The 13,698-nt window shown below is 38.4% G+C and overlaps 2 long non-coding RNA genes across 2 annotated transcripts; both read left to right on the top strand.

Moving 5' to 3' along the window:
* Nucleotides 1–3,900: 3,900 nt before the first annotated feature.
* Nucleotides 3,901–5,503, top strand: LOC311095258. Its single transcript, XR_014608804.1, has 4 exons — nt 3,901–4,180; nt 4,305–4,372; nt 4,644–4,687; nt 4,817–5,503. It is a non-coding gene; the product is annotated as an uncharacterized lncRNA (long non-coding RNA).
* A 654-nt stretch (nt 5,504–6,157) lies between these two features.
* Nucleotides 6,158–7,693, top strand: LOC311095096. The gene is made up of 3 exons (XR_014608772.1): nt 6,158–6,669; nt 6,778–6,858; nt 7,078–7,693. It is a non-coding gene; the product is annotated as an uncharacterized lncRNA (long non-coding RNA).
* The last annotated feature ends 6,005 nt before the right edge of the window (nt 7,694–13,698 follow it).

Below are 13,698 nucleotides of genomic sequence, written 5' to 3'. Positions count from 1 at the left end.
TTAGTGTAGCCTAACGTACTAGTTCACAAACTTTTTCTCAACTCTTCCTTTTCACTTTTCGTGTATTTTAATAATGTGATATTAACACACATACACATACACACACTGTATTATTGTGTAAATGGCAGTTAAAAATCAGAGAAATGTTTACCCTTATCACAATGTCATCACGAACAAAGTTCAAAACTCAGAAGAATGACTGGTTAAGACAATTTGACCATTGAGATTAAGAAAGCATATAGCATCCCTTGCATAGTGTGATTTTAAATCATAGTGTGATATTAAATCAGAATGTTTCTATCGGTATTTATGCCTATATTATACATAAATAACTTTCTCTTTTTTCTTTCTTTTTTTCCTCAGACAACATGGTTTCTAATCAAAAGAAATGCCCCAACTGCCCCCAGGTCATGCCCTGTGCCACTAAGGTTTGTAAGGCCTGTGGGGCAGAGCAGCCCAAGAAGGCTCGTTTGATGAAGAGGCTGCAGGCCCTTGATATGAAGAAGGGGGAGTGGCTTGGCAATCTTAAAAAAAAACACAATGAGGCAGCCATGCGGGATGAAGCCATCATTTTGGTGTGTACAATTAACACTACCTTTTTTAATAGGGTCGCCACATTTACCAGTCCTGATTGAGTGACATTTTTGACAGAAGATCATAATATATTTTTCAAATTCTTTTATTTTTATTTTTGAAAAGAGCGATTTAAGCCAGATTTCTGAAATATAGGGTTTACCGACCTCTAAACAGTTTAAACACCAAATGCAACTTGAAGGTTCTCTTTCACACAGTTAAAGCCTAGTGCAGGCGTGTTAAACTCAAATACACGGTGGTCCAAAATTAAAAACTGGGTCCAAGTTGCGGGCCAGGTAAATCTTTATTGGGTCAAGGTGCACAGTTCTAAGAAGCTATATACATTAAAATAGAAAGATAAATATGGTTTGTATACTGTTTGATTTTGATTGTATCAGAAGTATTAAATATTAAGTATTAAATATTGAACAGTAATGAAATTGCACAGAATATCAGTGTTATCAAAAGTATTAAATGTTAAATATTGCACAGTAGGTGGGTAGAAGAAAGTCCGGGGATCGGGGGGTGAGTGTGGAGTCAGTGCCTGCGTGAGTTCAAATTGGTTATGGCTTTTGGGAACAGGCCAGCAGATTTAACCTTTAAGGTCACTGACTGTTAACTTGAAAGGCATTAATGAACTAAGTAACCTTTGCCAAAAAATCACTCTCCAGAACATTCTCATTCACGGTTCCATGCTGGTGGAATGATCTCCCCACGTCATCCGGGATGCAGAATCCCTGACAACATTCAAAAGACAACCGAAAATTCATTTATTTCGTGAGCACTTAACCTTAAAAAAAACATACAGTATGAATAGGTTCACCAAAGTAAAGAACAAAGCTATATATCTTACTAAATCCTGGATCCTAGATGTCCCACCTTCCTCCTCGTAGAACTAATTCTGTTATGTATTTGCAATGTATTGATTTTCAGTGTAAACCTATTCATTTGGCGTGGTAAACATGAAAGATGGGTGAAAAAAATCATATACAGGGCTGAACATTAATGTTTGCCCTTGGCTACCAAATTCATACAAGTGGCAACCAGATTTTGACTTTTAACCACTTTTAAAATTTAACGTTGAGTCCTTGATCTGTTAATAATTCTAACATCAAATTCAAGCCAGAGATTATTGTTCATACACAGTAAATTTGACAAAATAGAAACTTCACTTTTGAGGATGACTCAGTAATTTTGCTTTTGCTGGTCATAAGTGCATTTGAATTATGTCAATATGATCAGAGGAACTTAGTATAATATGACATGTAATAATGTGCATTTTTTTGTCAATGTTTGGTCTTACAACAAATTTCAAGTCTTGCCTCAAACTGAATTTACACTCGGGTTTTTTGATAACATACATTTTTTATCCTTTACAAATAAATGTCTTTGCAGCTTGAGAAGCTACATGCAATGGGCTACAAGCCACTCCTCCTCCTTCAGAAGGAAGGCAATGGGAAGAAACCTAAAATAACTTCCCTCACCCCAAGATGTGAACTGGACCCGCTGGCTACACAACACCTCAGTAAAATGACAGCATTTTATGAGTTGGTTTGTGCAGGTGAGATGTACAGTATATTTTTTTTCAGTCGCCATACAGTGTACAGTTGATTGTCAATCCTTCCCTATTTTTTCAGCACTTATCAAATATTTATATTTTATAAAACAAATGACAACCTTATTACATTTCAGTGTTGTGGAATGTTGGTTACATGGCAAGACAATCGTGGCAAACAAGCCACTGTCCACTGAAGGTAGAACTACTTTTTGTTGTGGAGAAACTAAGTCAAAAAATAAATAAATAAACAATACCAGTCAATTCCAGCCATGTTCAATACATAGCCCTGTTAATATAGGTTACAAAGTGTAGTCTGAAAATTTGGGTTGGGTTTTCTTTAGATGGCAGTTCGGTGTATGTTGCACCAAGTTTCCCTGTTTTCCCCATTGTTTTGCCTTTAGCTATTCACGCCTTAACCAAAATCATGTAAACTTGCATCCAGTGTGAAAAATAGCCTATAGCCCATTTTTTGCCTGTGTTTCAGAAATATGTAAATGCATACAAGATAAGAAATATAGTCTTAAAATTCTTTTGTGTGGGAATGTCAAATAATATGCCTGTTTGAATTTTTATAATACATTATATTTCAGCCTCATTCCTACTTTTTTTCTAATCAAATTTGAACAGGTTGGAAGGCGAGTGAGGACACTGTCCTCACCCTGACCCTCACCCCCTGTGACGAGCAGGGCACCTCAGGAGAGGCGGGGCCGGAAGGCCTCGTGGAGGAGGAGGGGCCGGAAGGCCTCGTGGAGGAGGCGGGGCTGGAAGGCCTCGTGGAGGAGGCGGGGCCGGAAGGCCTCGTGGAGGAGGAGGGGCCGGAAGGCCTCGTGGAGGAGGAGGGGCCGGAAGGCCTCGTGGAGGAGGAGGGGCCGGAAGGCCTCGTGGAGGAGGTGGGGCCGGAAGGCCTTGTGGAGGAGGCGGGGCTGGAAGGCCTCGTGGAGGAGGAGGGGCCGGAAGGCCTTGTGGAGGAGGTGGGGCCGGAAGGCCTCGTGGAGGAGGAGGGGCCGGAAGGCCTCGTGGAGGAGGAGGGGCCGGAAGGCCTTGTGGAGGAGGTGGGGCCGGAAGGCCTCGTGGAGGAGGAGGGGCCGGAAGGCCTCGTGGAGGAGGAGGGGCCGGAAGGCCTCGTGGAGGAGGTGGGGCCGGAAGGCCTCGTGGAGGAGGCGGGGCTGGAAGGCCCCGCTGTGGTGACGGCAGGCCTTTTGGAGAAGGCGGGTGAAATACATCTACCTAAAAAAGGTAACTCTTACAGCTAACTACAAAGCTCTTAAAGCAACATTCCACTGTGTTTTAGTTAATTCGCTCACTTGCTGTCTACCAGAGAGTTAGATTAGGCAGGGACATATAATTTTTTTGTATTTGCATGCAACATCCCAGTTCAACATATCCCCCTATTAGCCTAATTCAATTGAAGTCGGAGGGGCCGACTAGCATGTAAGCTAAAGGCTAGTTGTCTCCAACTGAAATCATTAGCTTAGATTGGCCCAAGTACTCCTGTGATTTGGCCAAGCTAAGCTAATGATGTCAGTTGTTACAATGGAGTTTATTGCACACATAAGAAAGATTATGGTATGTACTGTATCCAACAACTTTTTCAGCAATTTTGCTGGGCAACTTCTCAACCGATTGATTTAGTTCTGATTGGGTGTTCATGATCATTTTTGTGGTAGGACATAGGTTACACATGAGGGTTTGTGTGTGTGTGTGTGTGTGTGTGTGTGTGTGTGTGAGCGAGCAAGTGAGTGTGTGAATGTGTGCCTGTTTTAATGAACATGTATAAAAAGACATACCTAGATAGTCCTTAATTGTTTGCCATTCCATACTTAGTTTGACATCTGATTTCTTCAAAACCACAGGGTCAACAGGGAAGAGAAAGCGGAAGTCAGGCATGTTTTGCATTTGTCAGGTTTTTTTAATGATATTGTTATTTGTAATAAATTCTATGATGAGCAAGACCGTTTCTGAATTGTTTGCCTTTTTTTGAGTGGATATATGTATTTTTCTATCCCACAGAGGCAGAAATGGATAAAAGCAAAAAACAAAAACAAAAAAGTAAGTTTAAATGAATTAATACATTTGCATTCAGACTTGATATTTGATCACTTTGATGTGAATGCTTGACCTGGATATGTTAATGATGTTGTTGTGTTCCTAATCTGAGTTTTGATGCCTTCAGATTGCTCCTACCACACAGGCCTGGGTATTTATCCAATTAGGAGTGCTCTGAAAGAAAGAGTGAGAAAGGTAAGACATGCATAACTGAACACCATACTACTCTTTATTTGTTCTATTTACGTCAAAATAAAGTCAAAATGTCAAGTTAAAATACCCGTCAATCACAGAAGTAAAGATGGCAAATAGTCAAATAATGTAAATATTGTATAAAGTATATACTACAGTCTCTTGACTAAAATACTTTAAATATCATGGTAAAACATGAAACAGGAAACATGGTGGCTGTTACCAAAGCCTGATGCAAAAAATGTGTAAGCATGTATTGTTGTTCCTGTCATAGGGCCAAACAGAATTACTTATTGACTGGGAGCCTTGTGCAGCATGGTATGTGTTTTACTTTATGACAAATACAGAAATAAGATTGCTCGGACTCTCTATTTCACTCTCATTAACATTCCCAATCTAATAATTGAAATGTCACATGTAACGTCATTCTTTCCCTTCTGTTTTCAGTGGGAAACAGTGGACTCCTACTTGGGAGCCCAAGGAGTCATTTGTTTAAGCTTTTTAATTTTGTTAATTTTGTAATATATGTCGTTTTATTTATTTTTATTGTACATTCCATATTCACTAATGTTTTTTTATAGTAATTTTGTTATATTTCTATTCAAAATAAAGTGTTGTTTACAAGCCCTGAGTTGAAGATGGTAGATGTTCAACATTTTCTGCCATTTCAGAACTGGATAATTCAAGAATGCCTAACTCCATACACAGGGGTGCAAACACATGTATGGTCAAAAAAGAGAGAGGTAATCGAAGCCCTCGTCCTGCGGCAAATATCCAGATACTACATTGCCACCATCCCCAACCCACCCCTATAGGCACATAGAGTCAAATGCAATTTAGAAAAACTATCTTGCACTTCTTCTTCTTGCTTTACTGCTACTTCCTGAAAACAATTTCACCTGATGATTTGAATAGCTCTTTTTGTAAAGAATTAATAATTCTAGGATGATTGGGGTAATTGTGTAGGGTAGGCCTAGTGCATCTGCATAGAAACTAATAAACAAAATACACATATAAATACTATAAAACACAAATACACGAGAAATAAAGCAGTGCTTTATGTTTTTCAGGTAAATTAACTGTATTAAGTATTTATAGACAGACCATCTACATTTGGATGTTAAACATAATATATATAGCCTGATACAGCAAAGACAACGTCGGCAGTGTTGACGGCAAAATAGGCTACAGAATATTTCGTTCTGTAGGCCTATTGACAGGGGCAATATTTGAAAATCTATAATTAGGCCTATTTTTTAAATTACAATTATATATGCATTTGTCAAAACCGAGACTTTCAAGCATCAAAATGTAATTTATTAATATGTATTTGCACCTTCTATTTTGTCTGAAAACTGCCAACACTCGTGCGTGTCGCGTGAAAAATAGGTGTCGGTTGCGGTTCTATTTCTCGCACGCGGTTTCGGCGCGGCTCGAGAAGTGTGTGTGTCACGCAGGCATTGTGCTCTAACACAAGCTCTAACCAGTTAACATGAGAGCCGACATAAAGATAAAAACGGACACTCCACGCCACGCAGAGAGAAATGTGATGCAGTGGCAGATCCAGAGTGAGACAGAAACAGTGGTTCACGCTTGCGCACATACTGCTGGTTTGGCGCGCAGTGTTCTGATTCGCTTATTTCCTATTTACTTGTTGGTGGACGCAATCCAGAATTACTGTTGGTTAAATTATAATCAGACCCTCTCAAAACTCTTCGGATCTGCACGATTCACACAAGTCACCCAAACTGACGTGAAAAAAGCGGGAGGCGCCGAAAAGCGCGCTGTTTGCACCCCTGCATACAGAAACAGGTTCTTCTTTTGATATGTGGTTTATCAAGAGGTTAGTAAATTATTCAACCGAGCAAAATGTGTGCACAAATGGAAGCAGGACTCTTCATTCTCTCTATGAAGACTCTTCAATACATGCTGTAAGTCAGATGCAATTTATTGTCACAGATGAGGGATATGATAGACATATGATGTTAATTATTTAAAATGAATGTGCAATATCCATAATGGTCATCACAAACACGTTTCCAACCTGGCAGTTTCCAACATTCATACAATAGAAGGTGATGTAGTGTGATTATTTACAATATTTGATAATTTGTGATTGTTTTGGGGGGTTGTGTGTGTGATTGATTTAGCTGAAACTTTATATTCTTGGTGGTTTAAAAAATGACCTTACATCTGTCCCTTTACTGATGTTTTACCAGTCACTGCTCCTGATAGGCTGATGTGGTCCCACTCCATTATTTGGTTTCAGTTCCATCAGTGGTCCTTGGTAAGGTAGATAAGTAAGTGTTGTACTGTTTTGGACATCCTCAATTTTTTACTTTACCAACTTCTGTACACCCACTGGAAAATGTCAGCTGAGCATTACATATTTGCCCCCCCCCAACCAGAAGCAAGCTGAAGAAGACGGTCTTTCTCGTGTCCCACTTCCCTGTAGAAGTACCTCTCCACTGTTTGGTCGTTGATCCTTGGTAAGCACATCTTTCACTTTCATTTCACAGCCACACAATATGTCTGTGAATGACTGCAGTAATTTAATAAGTAAGGGATCATGTGTAGAACGCCAGTCATTATAATGAAAATAACTCCCTACAAAGCGAACAGGTCTTGCTTCATTCTGAAGGGACTTATTTCCCAATAATGACTGGCATTTTGGCCATAAATCTATGTTTTTCCAATTTGATTTTTAGGCTCTCCTGTTATATTGTGGTGGTGAGACCGTAGAAGGACCCAAAAAGAAGACCCAAGACGATAAGAATGCTCCAGTGGACAATGGTGGTGGTGGTGGTGCCGCTTTTAGCACACGGCTGTCCAATCAAACAGCCTGTTAAGCCTAAACACAACTCCACACACCTGTCCACCTGTCATCTGCTTGCATCCCTGTACTTTCCATTAAATGTATATTAAATTCAATTTTTGCAAAATATTGAGATATTTTTGTCACTTTCATACATACATATGCATAGAGAAGACAATAATTGTGAGATACCTTTGTCACTTTCAAATAGACAACATTCAACAAAGTACAAATTAATTAAAAGAAGCAATGTCTGTAAATGAAATTAGTATGCATTACATTAATAAATATGGAATAGTTTTTAAATTTAGTATGTTAACAGTGTTTTATTGTTAAAGGTAGTTGTGCAGTTTGTGATCTGAGTTTATTTGATGGTTGTTGATGTTTACAGTCAAATAGATTATTCCCACTACTCCAGGTGTGCCCCCAATGTGTGTGGAGTGGACACTCTTCCTCTGATTGAATGTTCATGTATTGATAATCCATAGCATAAGTAACAATAAAAATTATTTCCTTCTAACAATGACTCGAATTACTGCGTAATTGGGTGATAACAATCTCATGATTCTTATGCATTATAATTCAATGCATATTATAAGGTTATGTAGTTTCATGCAGCCTGTTTATTGTTCTTTAGCCAAGCTGTGCAGGGTGTTGCCTAGCAACAGGGGTCAGAAGTACACATTTTTGATATATTTTGTATAATTACACTTTTAATCGTTTGTCATTGAATGATGTGGTTCATATAACATAATTGCACATGAGATGGACCAATAACCGATATAATTATAAACCATATCTTAAACTAGAATAAACTAAAAACTAAACTAGAAAATATGACCGCCGCTCAGGCCTGCACTGGCTTTCCACAAAAATAAATGACGTGGAGCAATTTGGCTGTATTGCGTGTTTATGTATATACCTAAAAAAAGTAGTAGTATGTGCATGTCTGTCTGTGTGTGTGTGTGTATGTGTGTGTGTGTGTCTGTGCGTGTATGTATGCGTGCGTACATGTGTGTGCGCGTGTGTGTTTGTGTGTGTGTGTCTGTTAGTGATGGGCGGATCGATCCTGAAGTATCGATACTTCGATACTGACGTGGTATCAAAAAGGATCGATCCTCACATAAAAATATCGATCCAAATGGGTGTTTTTTTTACCAGTAATTTTTTATCAATTTAGCACGCAATTCAGTGTGTAAAATAACCTTCTAAGTGGAAAAATAAGCGAATGTTAGCGGATAATTGTGTAGGACAGAACTTTTTCTCCTAGTCATCTGGATACAAGACGAAACCAATCAATCCCAGAGAGCGTTCGATGCTGGTGCTTCACTGAGCTCACAGGCCCAGTGCGTTTGGGAAACGAAGCCTTGCTTAGATGACAGAGAAACAATCGGGAGTTATTTCGCAATAAACAAACCAAAAGTGTGCATAACGGTTCAAAATGTTGACGTCAGTAAGTTTTTTTTTTTAATGAAATTAATATTTTTATTCAACAAGGATCGATGCATTAAATTGATCAAAAGTGACAGTCAAGGGTTTTACACTGTTAAAAAAAATCTACTTCATATAAATTGTTCTTTCAACTTTGTTCATCAAATAATTCTGCATAAAATGTATCATGGTTTCCACAAAAATATGAAACTGTTTCCAACATTGATAATAATAAGAAATGTTTCCTGAGCAGCAAATCAGCATATTAAAATGAAATATCATCATGACTGGAGTAATGATGCCGGAAATTCAGCTTTGATCACATGAATAAATTACAGTTTACTATGGCATAGAAAACAGATAGCCTATGTTAAATTGTAATATTACAGTTTTTACTGTATTTTTGATCAAATAAATGCAGAAGAGAATTAAAAATCTTACAGACCCCAAACCTTTGAACAGTAGGCTAGTACTAGTAGGCTAGTACTGTAATTAGGGTCGTTTTGTAAAAGTCACTGACTAATTACAGGCGAGTTGAGAGCACAAATCACAAAATATTTAGGCCTAGTAGTCATGAAAACGTATTCAGATTTATCATATTAATGATGCATTCACCTCATAAATCATGACACACTGCTCTAGCACAGGAAAGTGCATACAAGTTAAAGTGCATGCTTTTAAAATGAAAAAGTATTGGTATCAGTATTGATATCGGCGATACTGGCCCTGTATTTACTTGGTATCGGATCGGTACCGAAATTTGCAGTATCGCCCATCACTAGTGGCAACAGCACAACTTCCTGTGTTGCCACAAGCAACCACTGTTTCCCAGTAAACACAGAACGTTCCCCTAACGTTCCCATATGGTTCCCATTTGGTTATTTTTTTGGGAACCAAATAAGAACGTTCTGGGAACGTTCCCTCCAGGTTATTATTTTAATATCATACGTTCGCAATACCTACATGATATGGCATAAATCCAGCAAAAAGTGCTCCCTAGTGGTTTATATCTCGTAGAAAACACTTGTGCTGAATATTATTACACCTATTTCTAAACATTTTGTTAACAATTACTACATTAAATATGCCTATAATGCATCCATAAAAACATTAAACATCACAGTAGTTTAAACACCGAAACAACAGCACTTAAATAGCCTATTAATAACTGCATATTAACATATTCACATACTGTATATGTGAAGCACTGTTAAATATATTGAAATACATTTTGTATATTTGAAATACATTTAAAAAATACTTAGAACATAAAGCTTATCAATTGTTCCTTGTGTTACTGTAAATTTGTGTATGAGAATGTTTAAAATTATTATATCATGTAGTTTTTACTATTTTGTTTCTACACCACGTTTACCATTTCTAAAGGTAGACCTATATTATATTATAATGTAGCCTAAATGACTTCAAACATTGTTTTACATTTTCAATGCTTTCATATTCTCATTCCATTTACAGTTTGCGATGGCCACAGGCCTATCCACTTAATAATGTATCAAGTTTCAGTATATTTTAGCTGATTATCAAATAATTCACTCCATCAATTCAAAATTAATGTAAATGCTGCGTGACTTCTACGTGTTTTAATGGGCGCGCGCGCTGAACATTCGAGCCGCATTTGAACTGGAGCGGAGGGCGTTACCATGGAAACGAGGCAGCAACTCAACTGACAATCAGCGAAACTCCGTCTCTCACTGTTGTTTTAACTACTTTAAGGTAAGTTTAGTCCATAAAATTACACAAATAGTACATACAAATGTTTCTGATACTTTCTTTGATGTAAATGACTCGTTACCGTTGAATATTTAGTTTATAGAAATGGTTTAGTGTCTTCGCAAAAGTCCGTTAGCATCTCAACTGTTAGGCTAACTAAAGCCTTTAACTTAGTTACCTTTAGTAAAGGTAACGTTAATTTAGGTAAACTATAGACTTGAGCTGTAGTTTTGTAAAGGTTTTGCTGACAATTGGTCAATGGATGAATGGAAATAAGCTAATTTATGTAATGTTAAAGAGGCTATATGCAACTTTTCCCCCAAAATAAACGTAACAATAGCCTTTTTATTTGACCATTTATGACTCAAACATCTCCTGATGAGCATACTGACACCTTGTCCGCTCACAGTGGGTGCACCTATAAGCCTGTATCCTATTTTTCCTATTTTCTGTCGGGTCGGATTTTTCCCGCGCTGTCTGCGGATGTGGCGTACATGTTAAACGTTTCAGATCACTCTGCCACCACCGCTAGTCAGCAAGTAGCCTATACTCGGAAGCAGTGCAATGGAGAAACTTACTCTTATCAGTGTAAGAGAACACTTATCTCAAACAATATATGTATTTGACTGTTCTTACCTCTGTAAACATAATGTTGACCTCCTTGCAGCAGATGACTTGTGAAGTGTGCAGGGTTGCCAGGTGCCAGCAAGGTTTTCCAGCCCAAAACCTCGTCAAAAACCGCCCAAAAAACCGCCCAATTTTTTGTGTGGCTTGTTTCTCGTTTAAACACATTAAAATCATTAACAAGCTTTAAAATGACCCATTTTTCGACTTAGCCTATCCAATTTTAGAAACAATATTCAATCAAATGAACGCAAAAGTAGGCTACTGATCTCAATCAGACTATTCTACTAAACTATAAGCTTATGTTATGGAAAATAATGCGATCAACTTATCGATGAGTCTCTTTATTGTCAATAAAAGTCACTTGGAAAAAAAGCATTCAGTAACATAAAAACAGTGGATATATGGACATAAAAAACAACCCACTTTAACATTTCAGTTATTTCAAATGGCAACATAAAACATGCATATTAGGGCTTGGAGAAAAAAAAAAATCGATTTTTTTTTTAGTGATTTTAAAATCGATTTTTTTTATTACAGATATTAATTCAAATTAAATTGCTTCTTTTTTTCTTTTTTCTTTTTTGCCCTTGCTAATAGATGAGGTTGACCGAAGTTATAGCCACTTTCGTTTCAACAGAGGATGAAATGTGTCGTTACAGAGCTGCACCATTCTTTAAAAGTCCGTGATCTCGATTTAAACACTCACGCGTTCTTCTTCCATTTCGTCTGTCTATTAAACCTTTGACAAAATCATATCGCAACATTCAAATCTGTGTTGGCGTGCGTGCATCACTTTAAGGTAGTGGGAGGGAGTGTTGTGTCTTTTTTTACAGTCTATGGTTGTGAGGTTAGGGGGCACATCAGCCAGAGTTGTAGTGTGTGTGTGTGTGTGCGTGCGTGTGTGAGTGAGTGAGACTGCTGCCTGCTGAACATTGGGTCGCAGGAATAAGGATCTTAAGTGCCGGTGTTTCGGAAACAAAAACCCGCCGAACTGATCCGAAACCAGCCCAATTTTTATCCACCCGCCCAAACCCATTTTTGCCCGCAAAATAGATTGCAAAACCGCCCAAGTGGGAGGTAAACCGCCCAATCTGGCAACCCTGGAAGTGTGCACGTACGAGAGCGAGCAGAAAGGAAGAGCAGTTCCGTTTTTTGGCCACAGGTGTCAGTCGCGAGTTTAAATTTCAGAAAATCGCATGTAGCCTCTTTAACCTAAAAGTATGCACTGTATGGTAAATTCAGTTATCACGTGACGTCACAACATTACGCCCTCCTGGAGGGCAAAATAAGGCTTTCCTCCACTGCCCAGTCATTTTTATCAGGTTTGTAGTTAGTATTAATGTAGTAAAACAGTGTTATTAAAAGATCAAATTCAATATACCGCTTATTCATGATGCATACTTTGTACAGGTAAGCAGATGAACACAGAACAAATTATTTATAACATAATAATATTGTTTGTCTTTTACAGTATTGTTTGCCATCTAGTCCTGATCACAGAGTTTAGCTCCAAACCCAGTTAAGCAGACCTGAGCAGCTGATCCAGGACCACCAGAAACTCTGCAGGACTTTGGTCTGGACACCAGTGTTGTAAGTTCAGAATATATTGCAGGAGATCTCAACATTGTCTCTCAAGGTCCACTTACATGCAGAGCTTTACTCCAACCTAGTCCAGCACACCTGAACAAGCTAATCAAGGTGCTAAACTCTGGGTGCATATCACTCAGGTCTCTAGCTCAGTAGTCAGTGGTTAAGGGCCGTCTTTATCACAAAATCCTTACAGTGCACTGAAACATTCGCTTCCTAAAAACTCACTATGATAACAGAAGTTCTGAAGCTCAAAACTTTATCACAAGAGACAGTTCGCTACAAAATGACATGTGATAGCTGATTTTAAAACATTAACCAATATTATATTTCAGCATAAACATACGTCACTAGACAGGTAAAGCCGAGTTCAGACTGCACGATTTTCAAAGTAGTCGGGTCACTGTTCTTTTCACACTGCGTGACTATCTGGGGTAACATTCAGTTGCTGGTGTGTTCACACTGCACGATGCATCGGCGACAGGAGGTTTCACACTGCATGACTTTCAGGAGGAAGAATCGCCGACAACTTCTGTCTGGTCCGCAAACTACGTTTCGCAACCAAACACACGCGAGAAGTGATAATGAAATAGCGCAAAATCCCGCGTGCGTAAGACCGCAGTTCTCACGCGAGACTGAAATTGTTATTAAAAATGATAGCCTGCAAGAAGCTTGCGATCCAAACTGTCTGTGCACTGATTTGCAGCGAAAAGGAGAAAAAGAAAAACATATTATGTATGAGGAAATGGTTAGGAAGACGAGGGGAGCAAGGACTGTGTGTTCTGCAAAGAGAGTTAAACGTCAATAAAGGCTCGTTCGTTCTGCTCTCACGGAACAGATATAGATTATAATATGCTTATGTAACGTTACCGTCAGATGAAATCATGCAGGCGTCGGCGCTTTCTCCGTCCATGCTATAAATGCACATCCATCAGTGTTTCCTTTAGGATTTTTTTTAGCAGTGGGGGCAGGTCTGTCCGAAACAACCTCTAAATTATTTTTTTGAAACACTACAATATGGTTTGATTATAGTTTATTACTAACATGAACCATGAGCAACACATGTTAATGAATGTATTCATCTTTATTAATCTTAATAAAAATACAGCTGTTTATTGTTTGTTCATGTTAGTTCACA

Source organism: Abramis brama (genome assembly GCF_963993115.1).
Source record: "Abramis brama genome assembly, chromosome: 13".
NCBI lineage: Eukaryota > Metazoa > Chordata > Actinopteri > Cypriniformes > Leuciscidae > Abramis > Abramis brama.
The sequence above is the reverse complement of the archived record's forward strand: the minus strand, read 5'-3'. Positions and strand labels throughout refer to the sequence as shown.